The sequence below is a fragment of the Trichosurus vulpecula genome, chromosome 1, assembly GCF_011100635.1.
Source record: "Trichosurus vulpecula isolate mTriVul1 chromosome 1, mTriVul1.pri, whole genome shotgun sequence".
Taxonomy (NCBI): domain Eukaryota; kingdom Metazoa; phylum Chordata; class Mammalia; order Diprotodontia; family Phalangeridae; genus Trichosurus; species Trichosurus vulpecula.
This window is the reverse complement of record NC_050573.1, coordinates 86,757,902-86,773,794: the sequence shown is the minus strand read 5'-3', so window position 1 is coordinate 86,773,794 and position 15,893 is coordinate 86,757,902.

The window sequence follows — 15,893 nt, the reverse complement described above, 5'->3', positions numbered from 1 at the left end:
GCCAACAGTCAGCTTCCTCCCTCACACATGCCCCTCCAGCCCCTTCCTAACCCAGAATAGACGGGGACCATCTGTAAGTAGCAGGTCACTGGAACCCCTGACAGGAGCGCTAAGACTCTCTGACACAAGCTACTGAGGGAACATCTAGCCAGTCAGACACCTAACAAGAAGGCAAGATGTTCTGACATCAGCTAAAGCTAAAGCTGGCAAGGGTCTGTTTGGAATCTCTTTGACCAATGTTTTTCCCTTCTATGTGGTCGGATAGGCTGGGGACTAAGGAGACCTGAGCTCTGCCAGGGACATGTGACCTTGAGCTGGTCACTTATTCTTGTGGCTTCAATCAGCTCATCTGTCAAATAAGGATCTTAATCTACTTCACAGAGGAATTGTGAGGGATAGCTGAGAGAACATTTGTAAAAGAGCTTTAATGTTGAAAACTAAAAATAATATTTTTTTTCTTTTTATTAATTTATTTTTGGATTTCAAACTTCACTTCCACAACATTTTGAGTTCCAAATTTTCTCCCCATTTCTCCACTCCCCCTACCCCAAGACAGCATACATTCTGATTACCCCATTCTGATTGCCTTCCCTTCGATCAACCCCACCCTTCTCTTGTCCCCTTCACTTCTATTTTCCTATATGGCAAGATAGGTTTCTATATCCCATTGCCTGTATATCTTATTTCCCAGTCCCAGGTAAAAACAATTTTTAACATTCGTTTTTAAAACATTGAGTTCCAAATTCTCTCCCTTCCTCCCTCCCCATTCCCCCTGATTGAGAAGGTAAGCCATTTGATATAGGTTATACATGTGTAGTCATGCAAAACACTTCCATAATAGTCAAGTTGTGAAATACTAACTATATTTCCCTCCATCATTATCCTGTCCCCCCCATTTACTCTATTCTCTCCTTTGACCCTGTCCCTCCTCAAAAGTGTTTGCTTCTGACTACCCCCTCCCCAATCTGTCCTCCCTTCTATCATCCCCCCTCTCTTATCCCCTTCCCCCCTACTTTCCCGTAGAGTAAGATAGATTTCCATACCCAGTTGAGCATCTATGTCATTCCCTCCTTAAGCCAAATCCAACGAGAGTAAGGTTCACTCATTCCCTCTCACCTTCCCGCTCTTCCTCTCCACTGTAAAAGGTTTTTTTTTTGCCTCTTTTATGTGAGATAATTCATCCCATTCTACCTCTCCCTTTCTCCTTCTCCCAACACATTACTCTCCCACCTTTTAATTTTATTTTTAGATATCATCCCTTCATATTCAACTCACCCTATCTATATCTATATCTACATACATATACATACATATATATATACATATACATACATACATATATATATATATATATATATATATATATATATATATATATATATATATATATATTCCCTCCAAGTACCCTAATACTGAGAGAGGTCTCATGAGTTACAAATATCATCTTTCCATGTAGGAATATAAACAGTTCAACTTGAATAAGTCCCTTATGATTTCTCTTTCCTGTTTACCTTTTAATGCTTCTCTTGAGTCTTGTATTTGAAAGTAAAATTTTCTGTTCAGCTCTGGTCTTTTCACCAAGATTGCTTGAAAGTCCTCTATTTCACTGAATATCCATTTTTTGTTTTCAGAGGAAGAAATTAAAGATATCTATAGGCATATGAAAAAATGCTCAAAATCACTACTCATTAGAGAAATGCAAATTATAACAACTCTTAGGTACCACATCTCTCCTGTTAGATTGGCCAAAATGACAAAACAGGAAAATGATAAATGCTGGAGAGGATGTGGGAAAATTGGAACACTGTTGCATTGCTGGTGGAGTTGTGAACTGATCCAGCCATTCTGGAGAGCAGTTTGGAACTATGCCCAAAGGGCTATAAAAATGTTCATACCCTTAGATCCAGCAATACCACTTTTAGGGTTGTATCCCAAAGAGATCACACAAGTGGGAAAAGGACCCATATGTACAAAAATATTTATAGCAGCTCTTTTTGTGGTGGCAAGGAATTGGAAATCAAAGGGATACCCATCAATTGGGGAATGGATGAACAAGTTGTGCTATATGAAGGTAATGGAATACTATTGTGCTATAAGAAATGAGGATGATACAGACTTCATAATAACATGAAAAAACCTACACTATATAATGCTGAGTGAGGGGAGCAGAACTAGGAGAACATTATACACAACCACAGATACATGGATTCTGTGATGACTAACCCTGATAGACTTTGCTCTTCTCAGCAATACAAGGTGCAAAGACAACTCCAAAGGACTCATGATGGAGAGAGCTATCTACAGCTATCTATCTTCCAGAGAAAGAACTATGAAGTATGAATGCAGATTGAGGCACGCTATTTGTGCTCCTTTTTTTCCCTTTGTTTTTTTTTTGTTTTGTTTCTTCTTTATCCTGATTCATTCCATTGGTCATAATTCTGCTTTACAACTTGACTATTGTGTAAATAAGTTCAATGCGAAGTTATATGTAGAAGATATATCAGATTCCATGCCGTCTTGGGGGGGGAGAAAATCTGGAACTCAAAATTATGTGGAACTGAGCATTTTAAACTAAAAATAAAAAAATCTTAATTATAAAAAAAAGAATATCCATTTTCCCCCTGAAGTATTATACTCAGTTTTGCTGGGTAGGTGATTCTTGATTTTAATCCTAGTTCCTTTGACCTCTGGAATATCATATTCCAAGCCCTCTGATTCTTTAATATAGAAGCTACTAAATCATGTATTATCCTGATTGTGGCTCCATGATACTTGAATTGTTTCTTTCTGGTTGCTTGCAATATTTTCTCCTTGACCTGGGAACTCTGGAATTTGGCTATAACATTCCTGGCAGTTTTCCTTTTGAGATCTCTTTCAGGAGGTGATCAGTGAATTCTTTCAATTTCTATTTTCCCCTCTGGTTCTAGAAAGTCAGAGTAGTTTTCCTTGATAATTTCTTGAAAGATGATATCTAGGCTCTTTTTTTTAAACATAACTTTCAGGTAGTCCAATAATTTTTAAATTTTCTCTCCTGGAGATTGGTTTTTCCAATGATATATTTCACCTTGTCTTCTATTTTTTTTCATTCTTTTGGTTCTATTTATAATTTCTTGATTTCTCAAAGTCCTTAGCTTCCATTTGCTACATTCTAATTTTTAAGGAATTATTTTCTTCACTGAGCTTTTGGACCTCCTTTTCCATTTGGCCAATTCTGCTTTTTTAAGACATTCTCCTCATTGGGTTTTTGGACCTCTTTTGCCATATGAGTTAGTCTATTTTTAAGGTGTTATTTTCTTCAGTATTTTTTGGGTCTTCTTTAGCAAGCTGTTGACTCATTTTTCATGATTTTCCTGCATCACTCTCATTTCTCTTCCCCATTTTTCCTCTACTTCTCTTACTTGATTTTCAGACTCCTTTGTTCTACCATGGCCTGTGACCAATTCATATTTTTCTTAGAGGCTTTAAATGTAGAAGCTTTGATTTTGTTGTCTTCTTCTGTTTGTGTGTTTTGATCTTCTTTGTCACCAAAGTAAGATTCTATATTCTGAGTTTTTTATGCTGTTTGCTCATTTTCCCAGACAATTACTTGACTTTTGAGCCCTTTGTCAAGGTAGGACTCAGCTTCCAGAGTGGAGAGCGTTCTGTCCCAAGTTTCAGCAGTTTTGTGCAGCTGTTGTCAGAGATACTTCTAGGCACCTGTAAATTTTCAGTTCTTCTAAGGTGGTATGATCAGAGGAGAGGTGTTTATTCCTCTCCTGGTCTGTGAGTAACCACAAGTACTCTTTTTGGCCTCAGAACTGTGAGAAAGATTTCCTCTCCACAGCTGCCACAATCTCTGCCATGCCAGTGTTCCTCCTCACCCCAGGACCACCACCCGGTACTACGATCCATCCAACAGGGCAAAGCAAGAGAATCCTGCCTCAGCACAAGCAAAGAGATCTTTGCAACCCCCTCTGATCAGCTGCTCGATCCCCCTACTGTCTGTGGGCCTAGAGCTCTGGAAGCAGCCACTGCTGCTGCTGCCACTGCTACTGCCACCTCCACCACCCTAGGACTGGGCCTGATGGCACTCTTCTCTCACCCAGGTCCAACAGAGTTTCCCCACTGACCTTCTACTTTGTCTTTGGCATTTGTGGGTTGAGAAGTCTGGAAATCACCACAGCTGCCAGTGATTCAATCCCCTGAGGCCTGCTCCAGCCTGGTCTGTGTCAGTGTGGTCCATGCTAGACTGCACTCTGCTCCCAGCCCAATTTCATAGACCCTTCCTGTTGGGCTTCCAGGTTGTGTTGGGCTGGAGATTTGTTTCACTCTTTCATTTTGTGGACTCTGTAGCTCTAGAATTTGTTTAGAGTCATTTTTTACAGTCATTCACAGGGGCCTGGGGGGAGAACTCAAGCAAATCCCTGCTTTTATTCCATCATCTTGGCTCTGCCCCCAATAACTTTTTTAAGAGAAAAAAGAGCTTTGAAAAAAAGAAACTGTTAAGGAACCATTCATCTCATGTTCATTTCATAACACAGAACCTCTCCACCTCCAAGGGTCCCCAGATGTAAGAGTGAGCAACATCTCAGTGATCTTAGGAAACAAACAAACCCTAAAACCTTCAAATGCCTCTACATTTATCAAAGGGAGGCATGCTAATAAGGGAGAACTCATCCAGATGTTGTCTATGACCCAAAATATTAGTATTTTGGGATCAGTTAAAGTAGCCAGAGATGATTAGACTGGAGAAGACAGAGGGGAGTGGGAGCAGAAGACAGCAGAGCCATCTTCAGATATATAAAGGTCTGTCAAGTGGAAGAGGGCCTGTGCCTCTCTTCCCCAACCAAAATCGTGGTGCTTAGAGAAGCTGCTCTGATTTCCCGTACTCAGATGCTCTTTACCTTAGGGATGGTTATACCTGCAGATTAATTTTTGTTAGAATCTGACAGTCCATTTCAAGCGTCAACGTGCATTGTGACCTGGTTCAAGTCACCTAACATCTCTGAATACCAAGGCCGTTACATATGCCGTTACATAACAAAGTCTAAGAATTGTAGCTACTAGGACAGAAATGCTTACATCAGATGGCTTGGTGGCACACAGGAAGAAGGAAAAAAAATTCAAAGTAATATATGAACATTTTAAATATCAATGAAAGAAGCTGCTGAGATTGTCAGTCATGGAGAGAATACTGTTGTCAAGCTTGGGGTTTTCATAGAATTAGACCACAAAGATGAGTATTGAATATCTCTGACTTGAATGATTGGATAATGATACTGATTACTTTGAAACCTGATTGTGTGGCTGTCTGCCTTTGCTTTCTGTATCTAAGGTACATAGAATGATATGTCACGGGATAATAAAGCTATAAAGTACCCTAGAAATAATTGTGCTCCAGAGCAGCATATTCAACTAATCAAAGAATGCTAGAGCTGGACAGGACCTTAGAAATCATTGAACCTAAACAGCCTGTTTTACAGACAAGGAAACCAAAACCCACAGAGGGAGCCTATGGTAGGTCCCACATCTAGGAAATGGTAGATCTGGAACTCAACCCCAGGTCTGCTAACCACACCACCCCTCCTGTCAACTGAGGCCTAAGGAGAAAAGCAAGTTATTCAAACAAAACCTTTCATGCTTAGTTCCGTATTATATTTATAATGCTATTTAATGAGAAGAGCATTTCAGAGTTCAAAAAGGGGAGTATTCCAAAAGAATGGAAAAGACCACAGGTAGTGACATCACTAAAAAATAAGAGATAATAACCTTGAATAAAAACCAAGAAGACACAACAACTGTAGCCCTGTGTTCTGGTTTTCTTACTTCTGTGAAATCCTTATGAGAAGAGACCATACAAATATTAAGGATATCCTTGAAGGGAACAGTTATTATTTCCTACAAAAAACTGCATTTCCACAGTTACACAACTGCATGAGAGGTGTGGAAAATAAAAGTTCACTTTTATAGTTTGACTCCAAAATAGCATTTGATTCTGTCTTAAAGGATTTCCTTGAAGTGTCTGCATGCACAGATAAATCCATCACCAACATGCACGCATAAATCTATCAACAAGAATTTTTAAGATCCTAGTCACTAAGGATAGAAAGATAAAAATTAAAGTCTGCTTTCAAGGAGTTTATACTCTATAGAGGAAGATAGCATATACAGCATGTATAAAGAACATACAAGATTCCAAGAAAGGTGTGACCAGAGAGGTAACTTTGTCCAATGACCTTCTGAGTATCAGTGTCCAGGAAGGCATCAAACAGGGGGACATATGCTTACAAAAATGCTCAACAGTGTCATGGAGCATGTGCATATAGATATATATATTCACCAATAGATTGTAGGGTCTTTGAAGACCAAAACTATGTCTGTGACAAGGGCTATCCCTTACATGTAGCATGTGGGTGTCATTGTGTGGCCCAAAGGGAGGCAGAATAAACATCTCTAAACTCTTCCCCTTAGCCTTGTTCAGGAGAGACTTTGATTCCTGCCAGGAAAAGAAGCAGGAGCTTGGAGCCAGAGATTGGCCTCTCCACTCTCTGCAGGTGGGGGCAGATTCCAAGCTAGAATTATATCTATCTGATTCTTTATTGTTCATCTAAAGGATGCGGTTTTTAGGTTCAAGCTAACTTCTGATCACTGTTTTTTTAATGGGGAAAGGAGAACCCCAAGCTCTATAGCCAAGGCTTATCTCTTTCCCATGAAATAGCAGATCTACAACGAACACACATAACACAACCAAGAAACCCATTTATCTAAATTGGTAGTGAAACAGAAATCAAATAATGCACACATGAGAGAATACATACCAGACAATACAAAATGAAGGAGCTCTTCCATTGGAAGTGAGGTAACAGAGAGTGAGGGGGGAGGGTGAGTCAGTCCTAGACCTCACTATCTCACCCAAGGGGAAGTTCCCCCAAAGTTTCTAGTGTAGCAAGCTGGGACTAGGATATGATGAAGACTACCAGCTTCTCTCATGTTGGCCTCTTACTTGTGTTTTTTCCTTTAGGAGTGTGAAGTAGGGTTGGCTTTGTACATCTTCTCTCTTGAAGCTGAAAGTCAGAAGAGCATAAAGTCCAAAGAGATTCAGTGACCTGAAGAAAACTCTAAGAAGACCGAAGACTCAAAAACTACCTGAAGAAGGTCTGAAGAGCTCTCCTCTCTCTCGCTTTTGCCAACCCCACCCTGCCCTTCACATAGGTTCAGGGCATTGATCTCCACCAATGAAGATAGTCTTATACCAATGGGCTTTAGGACTGGGATTACACATGTCTTAGTTATCTTGGTATCCAAATCACGTAGTACAGTGACTCTCCATAATGAGCATTTGATAAATTTTGTTCAACATATTGTGCAAAGTCCAAGTAGAAGAGGGATTTCCTATATAAGGAAAGGAATGAAAGAAAGTGTGTAGTGTAGTGGAAAGAGTGACAGACCTAGAGTCAGGAAGATGAGTGTCTGAGGCCAGATTAGAACTACAGAAGACGAGTCTTCCTGACATCAGGCCCAGCACTCTGTCTACTGCACCACCTAGCTGCCCTCTTACTCTTTGTTCAGGTACTAATTGGACTAGAATTCTGAGGTCCCTTCTAACACTGAGATACTAAGAGTATGATAACTATACAACCTCCCATCACTCATTCACACTAGAATATTTTGTGACTAGTTAGTTTCAACTAAACCTTGTGACCTTCAGGGCCTTTTTCTTTCCAATCAAGCACGGTGAGGAAGCTTCACTTTTCTGGATAATAAGCAAATTGCTGTTGTATTCTGTATGGTGCTTTCCTCTCCCATTCCTGGGCAGCCTTCAGAATACATTAAGTTTGGATTATTTTCTCTGATTACTTCCCAAGAGCTGAGGCAGGGTATAAGGGAGGTGGGGAGGACTTAATTTCTTGTTCTGATTTTTTTTCTCTAAAATATTTTTATTCTTTTTTTTAAGATGCTGGGAGGAGAGCATGTAGAAGAGGGGAAGAAGAAAGTATAAGGAAGAGATGGAGGGAGGTGGAGGAAAGGGCATAAGGTGTTATAGAATCATAGGCTTTAGACCTGGAAGGGAACATAAAGATCATTTAGCCCAACTCCCTCCCTTTACAAAGGGGAAAACAGAGAACCCAAGAAGTTGTGACTTGCTTATAATTATGTAGTTTAATGATAACAAGACCAAGGGAGCCCTCAGTGGGATAAAGGATCACCAAATACATGATGGCTAACATCCAAAACTGATCTCCAGGTGCCAGAAGCCATGAAGAAGCAAGCCCAGGGAATACATGACTCACTTTTATCCATGCTACTGAAGGGGAAACAGGCTTAAACTGATTATCCAGGAGCTCCAAACTATCTTTGATGATTCTTTGCATACTCCCTCCCATTGGTGCCCAAAACAGTACCAGGCACCCAGTAGAGGCATGATCATCATTTATCAAATGTTTATTGAGGAGCAGGGGGTGCTGGAAAAGCTAAGTGGTGTAAGACCCGGTCCCTGACCTCAAGAGGCCTATGTATGGACTAATTGAGGAAGCAATAGAAGGAAAAAAAGCCCTCCATGAGAAGTGATTTCATAGCACTCTGTACTCCTCTTATGCATTTATCTTGTTGGGCTTTTTTCTTTTTAACCAAACCTGTGACTCCATTAGTGCATGGGGCTCCTGGTGAATAACTCCACTAACCAATGCAAATGAGTACTGCTTTGTAACTTTAGTCTCAGAAAATTGCTTGGGGCACTGAAAGTTTAATAGATTTGCCCAAGGTGACTTAGCCAGTATGTATTAAAGATGCAACTTGAACCCAGGTGTTAGTGACTCCAGAACAGCTTTCTATCCACTGTACCATGTTGTTGCCTTCCTCATTAGCCACAGTGAATTTTAATGAATTAAAATTGACAGAATTATTTGAATGCCATACTTTAGGATGGGCATTAATAGAAATTATCCTGAGAAGGGGTAAGTGGGCTGGGTTGGTGAAAAGACTCCATATTTCATGCCATATTAGACGTAGATGAAAGAACTGGGGATGTTTAGTTTAGAAAAGATATGGTGGGGAGGTACCATAACTGTCTTCAAGTGTAAGTCATCACATGGAAGATGGAATTGACTTGTTTTGCTTAGTCTAAAGATGAGAACTAGGAGCAATGGGTAGAATTTACAAAGATGTAGATTTAGGCTTGATGTAAGGAAAAACCTCCTAATAATTAATGCTTTTTTAAAGTGAAATAGGTTGCTTTGGGAGATCATAGGTTTCCTCTTCACTCAAGGTCTTCAAGGAAAGGCTGAATAGCTATTTGTCTGTACATTCTAGAGGAGATTGTTGCACAAATGTACAACACATGACCTCTTCTGATCCCAATAGTCTGTGATCAAACTGGATACATACACTGATAACTGGAGACAGCAAGTGCTTTATCATTGTAGTTAGGAAACCTCAGTTCAAATCCTACTTCAGGCATTCACTAGCTATGTGGCAAGTCACTTAATTTCTCTGAGACTCAATTTTCTCATTAAAAAATGGGGATAATCGTACTGCTTACCCCACAGAATAAAGAAAGCACTTTGCAAACTAAAGCAAACTTCTGCTACAGAAGTGTGAATTATCATTAGACTTACAAAGCTCTTCTTCATCCTCTGGGGCCCCACTGTTCTCTGCAGTCTCTTTTTCCCTAGGGTTTAATCATTACACAGTGTACTCATTATCAGAATTCTTCCTTGGTGAAGTTCCAAGCACATTTCTATCAGCTCATTCATTCCGCTAATAGCCTTGTTGAAGCAGGTGCTGGAATCGTCCTTGTGCATCTAAGTATCCAGGCACAAAGGGTGTGGTTGGGGTAGGGAAAATAGGGGAGGTAGGTCTAGGCTACCTCAGGGGAGCAGTGTGGATAATCTCCCATGCCAGATAAACAAAAAATGGTGGTATCATTGGAAGACATTGAGCATGATCCTCTACCTGGACACAAAAAAGAGAAACTAAAACAGATGAGATGAAGATGAAATAATATTTGTCTTATTAATTATACATAAAACACATTCACTCTCATTAAAATATTATTCATAATGATATCTAATTTAGAGTGATACAATTGAATATGCTTTGCTATTTTTTTAAATCTTGGTTTCACATCTTGTGATACAGCAATGCAAAAGTCGGATTCTAAGTTCAGTTAATTTCAATACTTTATTTAAATGGCTCTTGTGATGAAAAAGAGACTTCACAAATGGATGGAGAGAGATCCAAGTGCATTGTTTACTACATCTTTTAAATCATGATATTCATTTTTTAATTCCCTGTACCAATCAGGGCATGAAAAGGTTTTTTTGGTTGTTGTGGTTTTTTTTGATCTTCCCTGATGTCAATCATTGGTTCTTGAAAACTAATCAGAGGGTATTGCATCATGGTATTTTTCACAAATGACTTCAAAAGCCACTGAAACTCTTTATTTGAAAGATTTAAAAAAAAACAGATTAGAAAATTGTTTCCAAGTTTTTTAATTGCACAGGTAGGAGAGATTTTATAAGTAAAAATTTACATTCTTTTCAGCAGTCCAGAGAAAAGAGACTAAGAATTCAAGAAGAAAAATTAGTCACCAGAGTCAAATGCTGCAGAAGGGTCCAAAAGGATAAAAATTGAGAAAAAGCCTGTCTGATTAGGCAGCTAAGAGAGTATCTGTAACTATGAAGAGAGGAAATTCAGTCAAATGAGAAATCAAGAATAACAAAAAGGGGGGGTTGCTAGGAATTGAAACCAAGCTTACCGGTTGAAAACTTGCAACCTATTCCTAATCCTTTTTTTCTCTCCTTCTGAAAAATCAGTCTTTCTCCAGCTCTGAGGCACCTCTTCCATTCTCCGTAATATATCAAAGACTCCTGACAGTGACTCAGCCATCACATTCACTTGTTCTTTCAACAGCAGATGATGAAGCTGATGTGGATCAGGCAACACAAACTCATAAAAAGCAGCTAGGTGCCCTCTAACAATCTGGAATTATGTGAGAAATGGTAATAAACATTTTATAGCCCTTGATTCAGTGATTCTGCTGTCCGGTTTACACCCCCAAGGAGGTTAACAGCAACAACAAGAAAATACCCATACGTACAAAGGCATTCCTAAAAGCACTTTTCGTCGTAACAAAAAGCTGGAAACAATATGTTCCTGATGCCCTGGGAATAAGTGAGCACATTGTAGAGTATTAATGAAATAGAACATTGCTCTGCTACCAGGATCAACAGAGAGCAGGAATCTGAGAAACCTGGGAAGACTTTAATGAAGTGATGTAGACTGAGAAAAGGAAAGGCTTAAAAAGAATGTACATGATGGCTACAACTCTACAAATAAAGCCAAGAGTAAAGGTGACAAGACTATGGCCAAAGAAGAAAAAGGTGGTGCTGGCATGAAAGGGTTAAATGTGAACTGTGCATCCTTGTTCTGTATCACGTGGTGCAAACACATGATACAAGTGATATAATCACAACTTTAGTGCCACGTCGCAATCACTCTTAGGGAGTTTTGTTGGAGGAGGATTTGGTTTGATTGATTGTCAGGAAGTGTCAATTCAAAGTGTGCATATATGTGTGTATGTGTATATCTTTATGTATGTATGTGTGTGTGTATATATCCTTATATGTAGTAGTAGGTGGTACACCAAGCCTGGAGTCAGGAAGCTTATCTTCATGAATTCAAATCTGGCCTCAGAAACTTACTAGCTGTGTGACCCTGGGCAAGTCACTTAACTCTGCTTGCCTCGGTTTCCTTATCTGTAAAATGAGCTGGAGAAGGAAATGGCAAACCACTCCAGTATTTTTGCCAAGAAAACCCCAAATGGGGTCTTAAAGAGTCAGACACGACTGAAAAATGACTGAACAATAATATGTTTGTGTAATGTATACATATGTTATGAAAAAGTGAGAGCCTTGGACTAGATGGTCTGGAAGATGTCTTCCTACTCTGACTTTGCATGTCCTAAGGTTCCTTCCAGGGCTAATGTTTTGTGTCCGGAAGTCCTTTCTGTGAGAATTGAGAACTGCACTGCCAGAAGTCAAACAGCTGCTCCCTGACAACTCAGTATTATATTTCCTTACCTTATATCGATAATACGCACACACGCTCACAGAGTACACACACACACACACACACACACACACACACACACACACACACAGAGTAGGAGAGTAGGCATGTTTGGAAGCCAGCCCCTAGGTGCTTTACACAGAGTACTTTGAATGACTGAGTTCATGCCTAACGTTTAGTTGTTTAGTAGTGTGGTGTGAGTGACTATGTTACTTGTCTGTGGAAGTTGAGAGAAAGTGTTAATGTTTGTATAGGTTTGCATCCAGGACTTCTTCTCGATTTGTGGGACAGGTGTGGGTCCCCCATCAATCTATGGGTGACTTAAGGTCCAGTTTCCTGGAGGGTCGGGAATGAGCAATGAGGAAATGGAGTCTGACAAACTTTACATACGATTCAAGCCCTGAGAGTGAGTGTATGCTGGCTGCCAGTGCCACCTGACACAGCGACTCCAACATTTGGGGGAGATGACAAAACACCGGCATACGTGAGATGGAAATGGAACATTTCTGAGACTACAGAAATCCCTGCACAAGAAGAAAACCTGCTTCAGCAGTGGGGAAAGCAGGACTTTACAATCTTTATCTCATGTGATCCACGCAACAGCCTTGGGAGGTGGGTGCTACTGTTATCCCCATTTTAGAGATAAAGAAACTGAGACAGAGCTAAGTGACTTACTTCCCCGGGTGACATAGTGTTTGAAGCTGGCTTTGAACTCAAGTCTTCATGACTCCAGGCTCAGTTTTCTATCCCTCGTGACATGGGTGTGCTTTGAGTTGGTATGCATCACTTTCCAGCTAAGACATTTTATGTTCTAAAGTCCAGGGTCCTTTCTTTAAAATTCAATATTATACGGATTTTTTTTAAGAAACTTACCTTTATTTCCTAATCTCTAATTAGACACCACCGACAGAACTATCCCTTGTACCAAAGAAATATAATTAAGCAAAACGAACCAGCACACATATCAGCATTTAGTATAGTGGGTAGTGTGTAGTAAGTATTTAATAAATGCTTGTTGTGGTGAATGACTCCCCATGTCTTATGGCATATGCATCATTCTTTGCTGGTCTACTGAGAGGAGACACATGTTTTAGCAACAGTTTTGTAGTCAAAATCATTCATTGCAATGGGCCTGAGTTCTAGTATCTTTAAATGCTGTTTTCCTTCACCCTATTATGGTTATATGCCTATATGTATATGTAAATATGTATTTAAACACACACATATATATATATATGCGCCCATATATACTTAAGTATATTTGTATATATGTTATATCTGTATATATACATATGTGGGCATATATCTATATTTCTATCAGGGAGGTCACATAGTACATAGAGTACTGGGCCTAGAGTCAGAAAGACCTGAGTTCGAATCTGACCTCAGAAACTCACTAGCAATCTTGGGCAAAGCATTGAACCTCTATGTGCCTCAATATCCTCAACTGTAAAATGTAGCATCTACTTTACGAGGTTGTGAATATCAAAGGGATAATATCTGTAAAACACTTAACACAGTGTCTGGCACATAGTAGGGCTACATAAACGTTTATTGTCCCGTGTGTGTGTGTGTGTGTATGTGTGTGTGTGTGCAGTTCTCCAGGCTCTTTCCCATTCATATTTCACAAATTGTTAAGACATTCCCTTATCAACACGTACCCACTTAATTTCCAAAGCTTTTCCTGCCACAAAGAGTTAAGCTCTGAACATTGTTATATACAAGACCTTTCTTTCTTCCTATTATTAACCCCCTGGTATACGTGCTCAGTAATGGAACCATTGTGTCAAAATGGTATCTATGGCATAGTGACTTTAATCTAATAGTCCTAAAATCTTTTTCAACTTTGACGTTCTTTATCAAGAATCTCAACAGAAATAATGAAGAAAGCAGAAATGAAAATCTGGCATCAGCGGTTGTCAAAACACTTTATAATGTGGTAATCATTGAAACTATTTGGAAACTTAAAAAAGTAGAAAAGTTAACCAATTGAACAACCTACATAAGCAAAACCCAGACAATCAGACAGACATAGTCGTCTAGTGTTAGATGAGCCTGAGAACAGAAATTTCTAGGGCAAGGATTCCCTCTTCAGCAAGAACTACTGGAAAAACTGGAAAGAACTTTGGCAGAATCAGGTTTTAGAACATCATCTCTTACAGCCTACACTACCATAAGTTCCAAATGGGTATGTGACCTAAATCTAAAAAGTCCTGTCATTTTAAAAATGAGTAAAAGAGAATGAAAGGTACCTTTCTCAACTACGGCTATGGATTGAATTCTTAAATAAGAGACAGGAGTGATCATAAAACATGAGACAACTTTCATGATAAAAAAGCAAAACGCTATTGCATGAACAAAATACATAGTTCTATCTACTTCTAACATTTCATGTGCCACTGTCCTTTCCTGTTCTGACTTTCCATAATCAATGGTCCCTTCTAACTCAGCAATTCAATTCCGCAAAGCTATGCTGAGTCTCTGGCCCAGACCATCATTTCCTGATGCATTCAGGTCAAGATCACCTTACTTCTCACTTTCCAGACTTTTTCACCCTCTCATCAGCAGCCTTGTGCTAATGTAAAACATTAAAACTGGGCATAAAAGGAAGTCTGGAATGGTTCTGGCCACACCCTGGGAGGCTTGTATAAAATCATCAAGCTCATTTGAAATCAGGTGTTCCAGTGTTTGTCAGAGGGAGAGACAAAAAAAGACACACAGAGACAGATAGAGAGATAGAGACAGAGAGACACAGAGAACTATTGCAATCACAGGGGAAGTCGGGAGAGGGGGTGGGGAGTGAAGAAAAGCCTCAGTTTTTGTCTCCTCTAGGTCTTGGCTTCCTCTTACTGACTTTGGCTGAGGGAGAACCTCGTCAACTTCCAAAGGTTCAGAGGATTTTAACTTTTCACAGATGTCCTAGCAGCATCCTTGGGAAGCAATGTTTTCATAGGAAGGAACTGAGGACAAACTGGATACACTGAGGGAAAAGGCTGCTTTAGGACTCTACAAGGAGCCCAACATATAAGCTATATTATAGCTAAGGGGAACTTCATGAGTTAGCTATGATGGGGAGAAAAATACTTGTAAGGAAGGGAACAAATATTTATTAAGTGTCTGCTATGTGCAAGGTGCTTTACAAATATCATTACCTCCTTAGATACTCATAACACTGTCAGGTAGGAGCAGTTATTTTCCTCATTTTACAGTTAGGGAAACTGAGGCAGACAGAGATTAAGTGACTTACCTAGAATCACCCAGTTAATAAAGTATAGGAGGCTGGATTTGAACTCATTTCTTCCTAGTTCCAGGTCTAGCGTTCTATGCACTGTGCCACCTAATCACCTCATCCAGGACCTGGACGTTACCCATTTGCTACATTTGTTCCCCCAGCTTGAGCCCACATTCCCTGAACTCTATATACTGGGGGGAGGGTAGGTCACAGATTTGGTGTGGGAGCAAGTGGGGGGGAGTGTCATTTTGTACCAACTCTTCTTCCTTACCACCCTAATAAATATCACTTTCTAAAAGCTACTTACGCCTGGATAACTAATTATTATCAATCCATAATCATGGAGGAAGTAAATCCCAGGTTCATGAACTATAGCATTAGAACATCCATTCCCAACTCCTCCAGGCTAGCCCTAGAGCCCTGGAGGAAAAAAAAAGTGGGGCTTGGGAGAACTTAGGAATTAGAACCCTAGGAATAAGTACAACCAGGCTGAAATGGAACTAAGCCATAACTAGATCACAAGAAAAAATATTCCAGCCAGGTTCTATCTTACCTGAAGTTTAGCAGCAGGAAGAATAGAGAAAAGGTCAATAATTACATTGATGAGATGAAG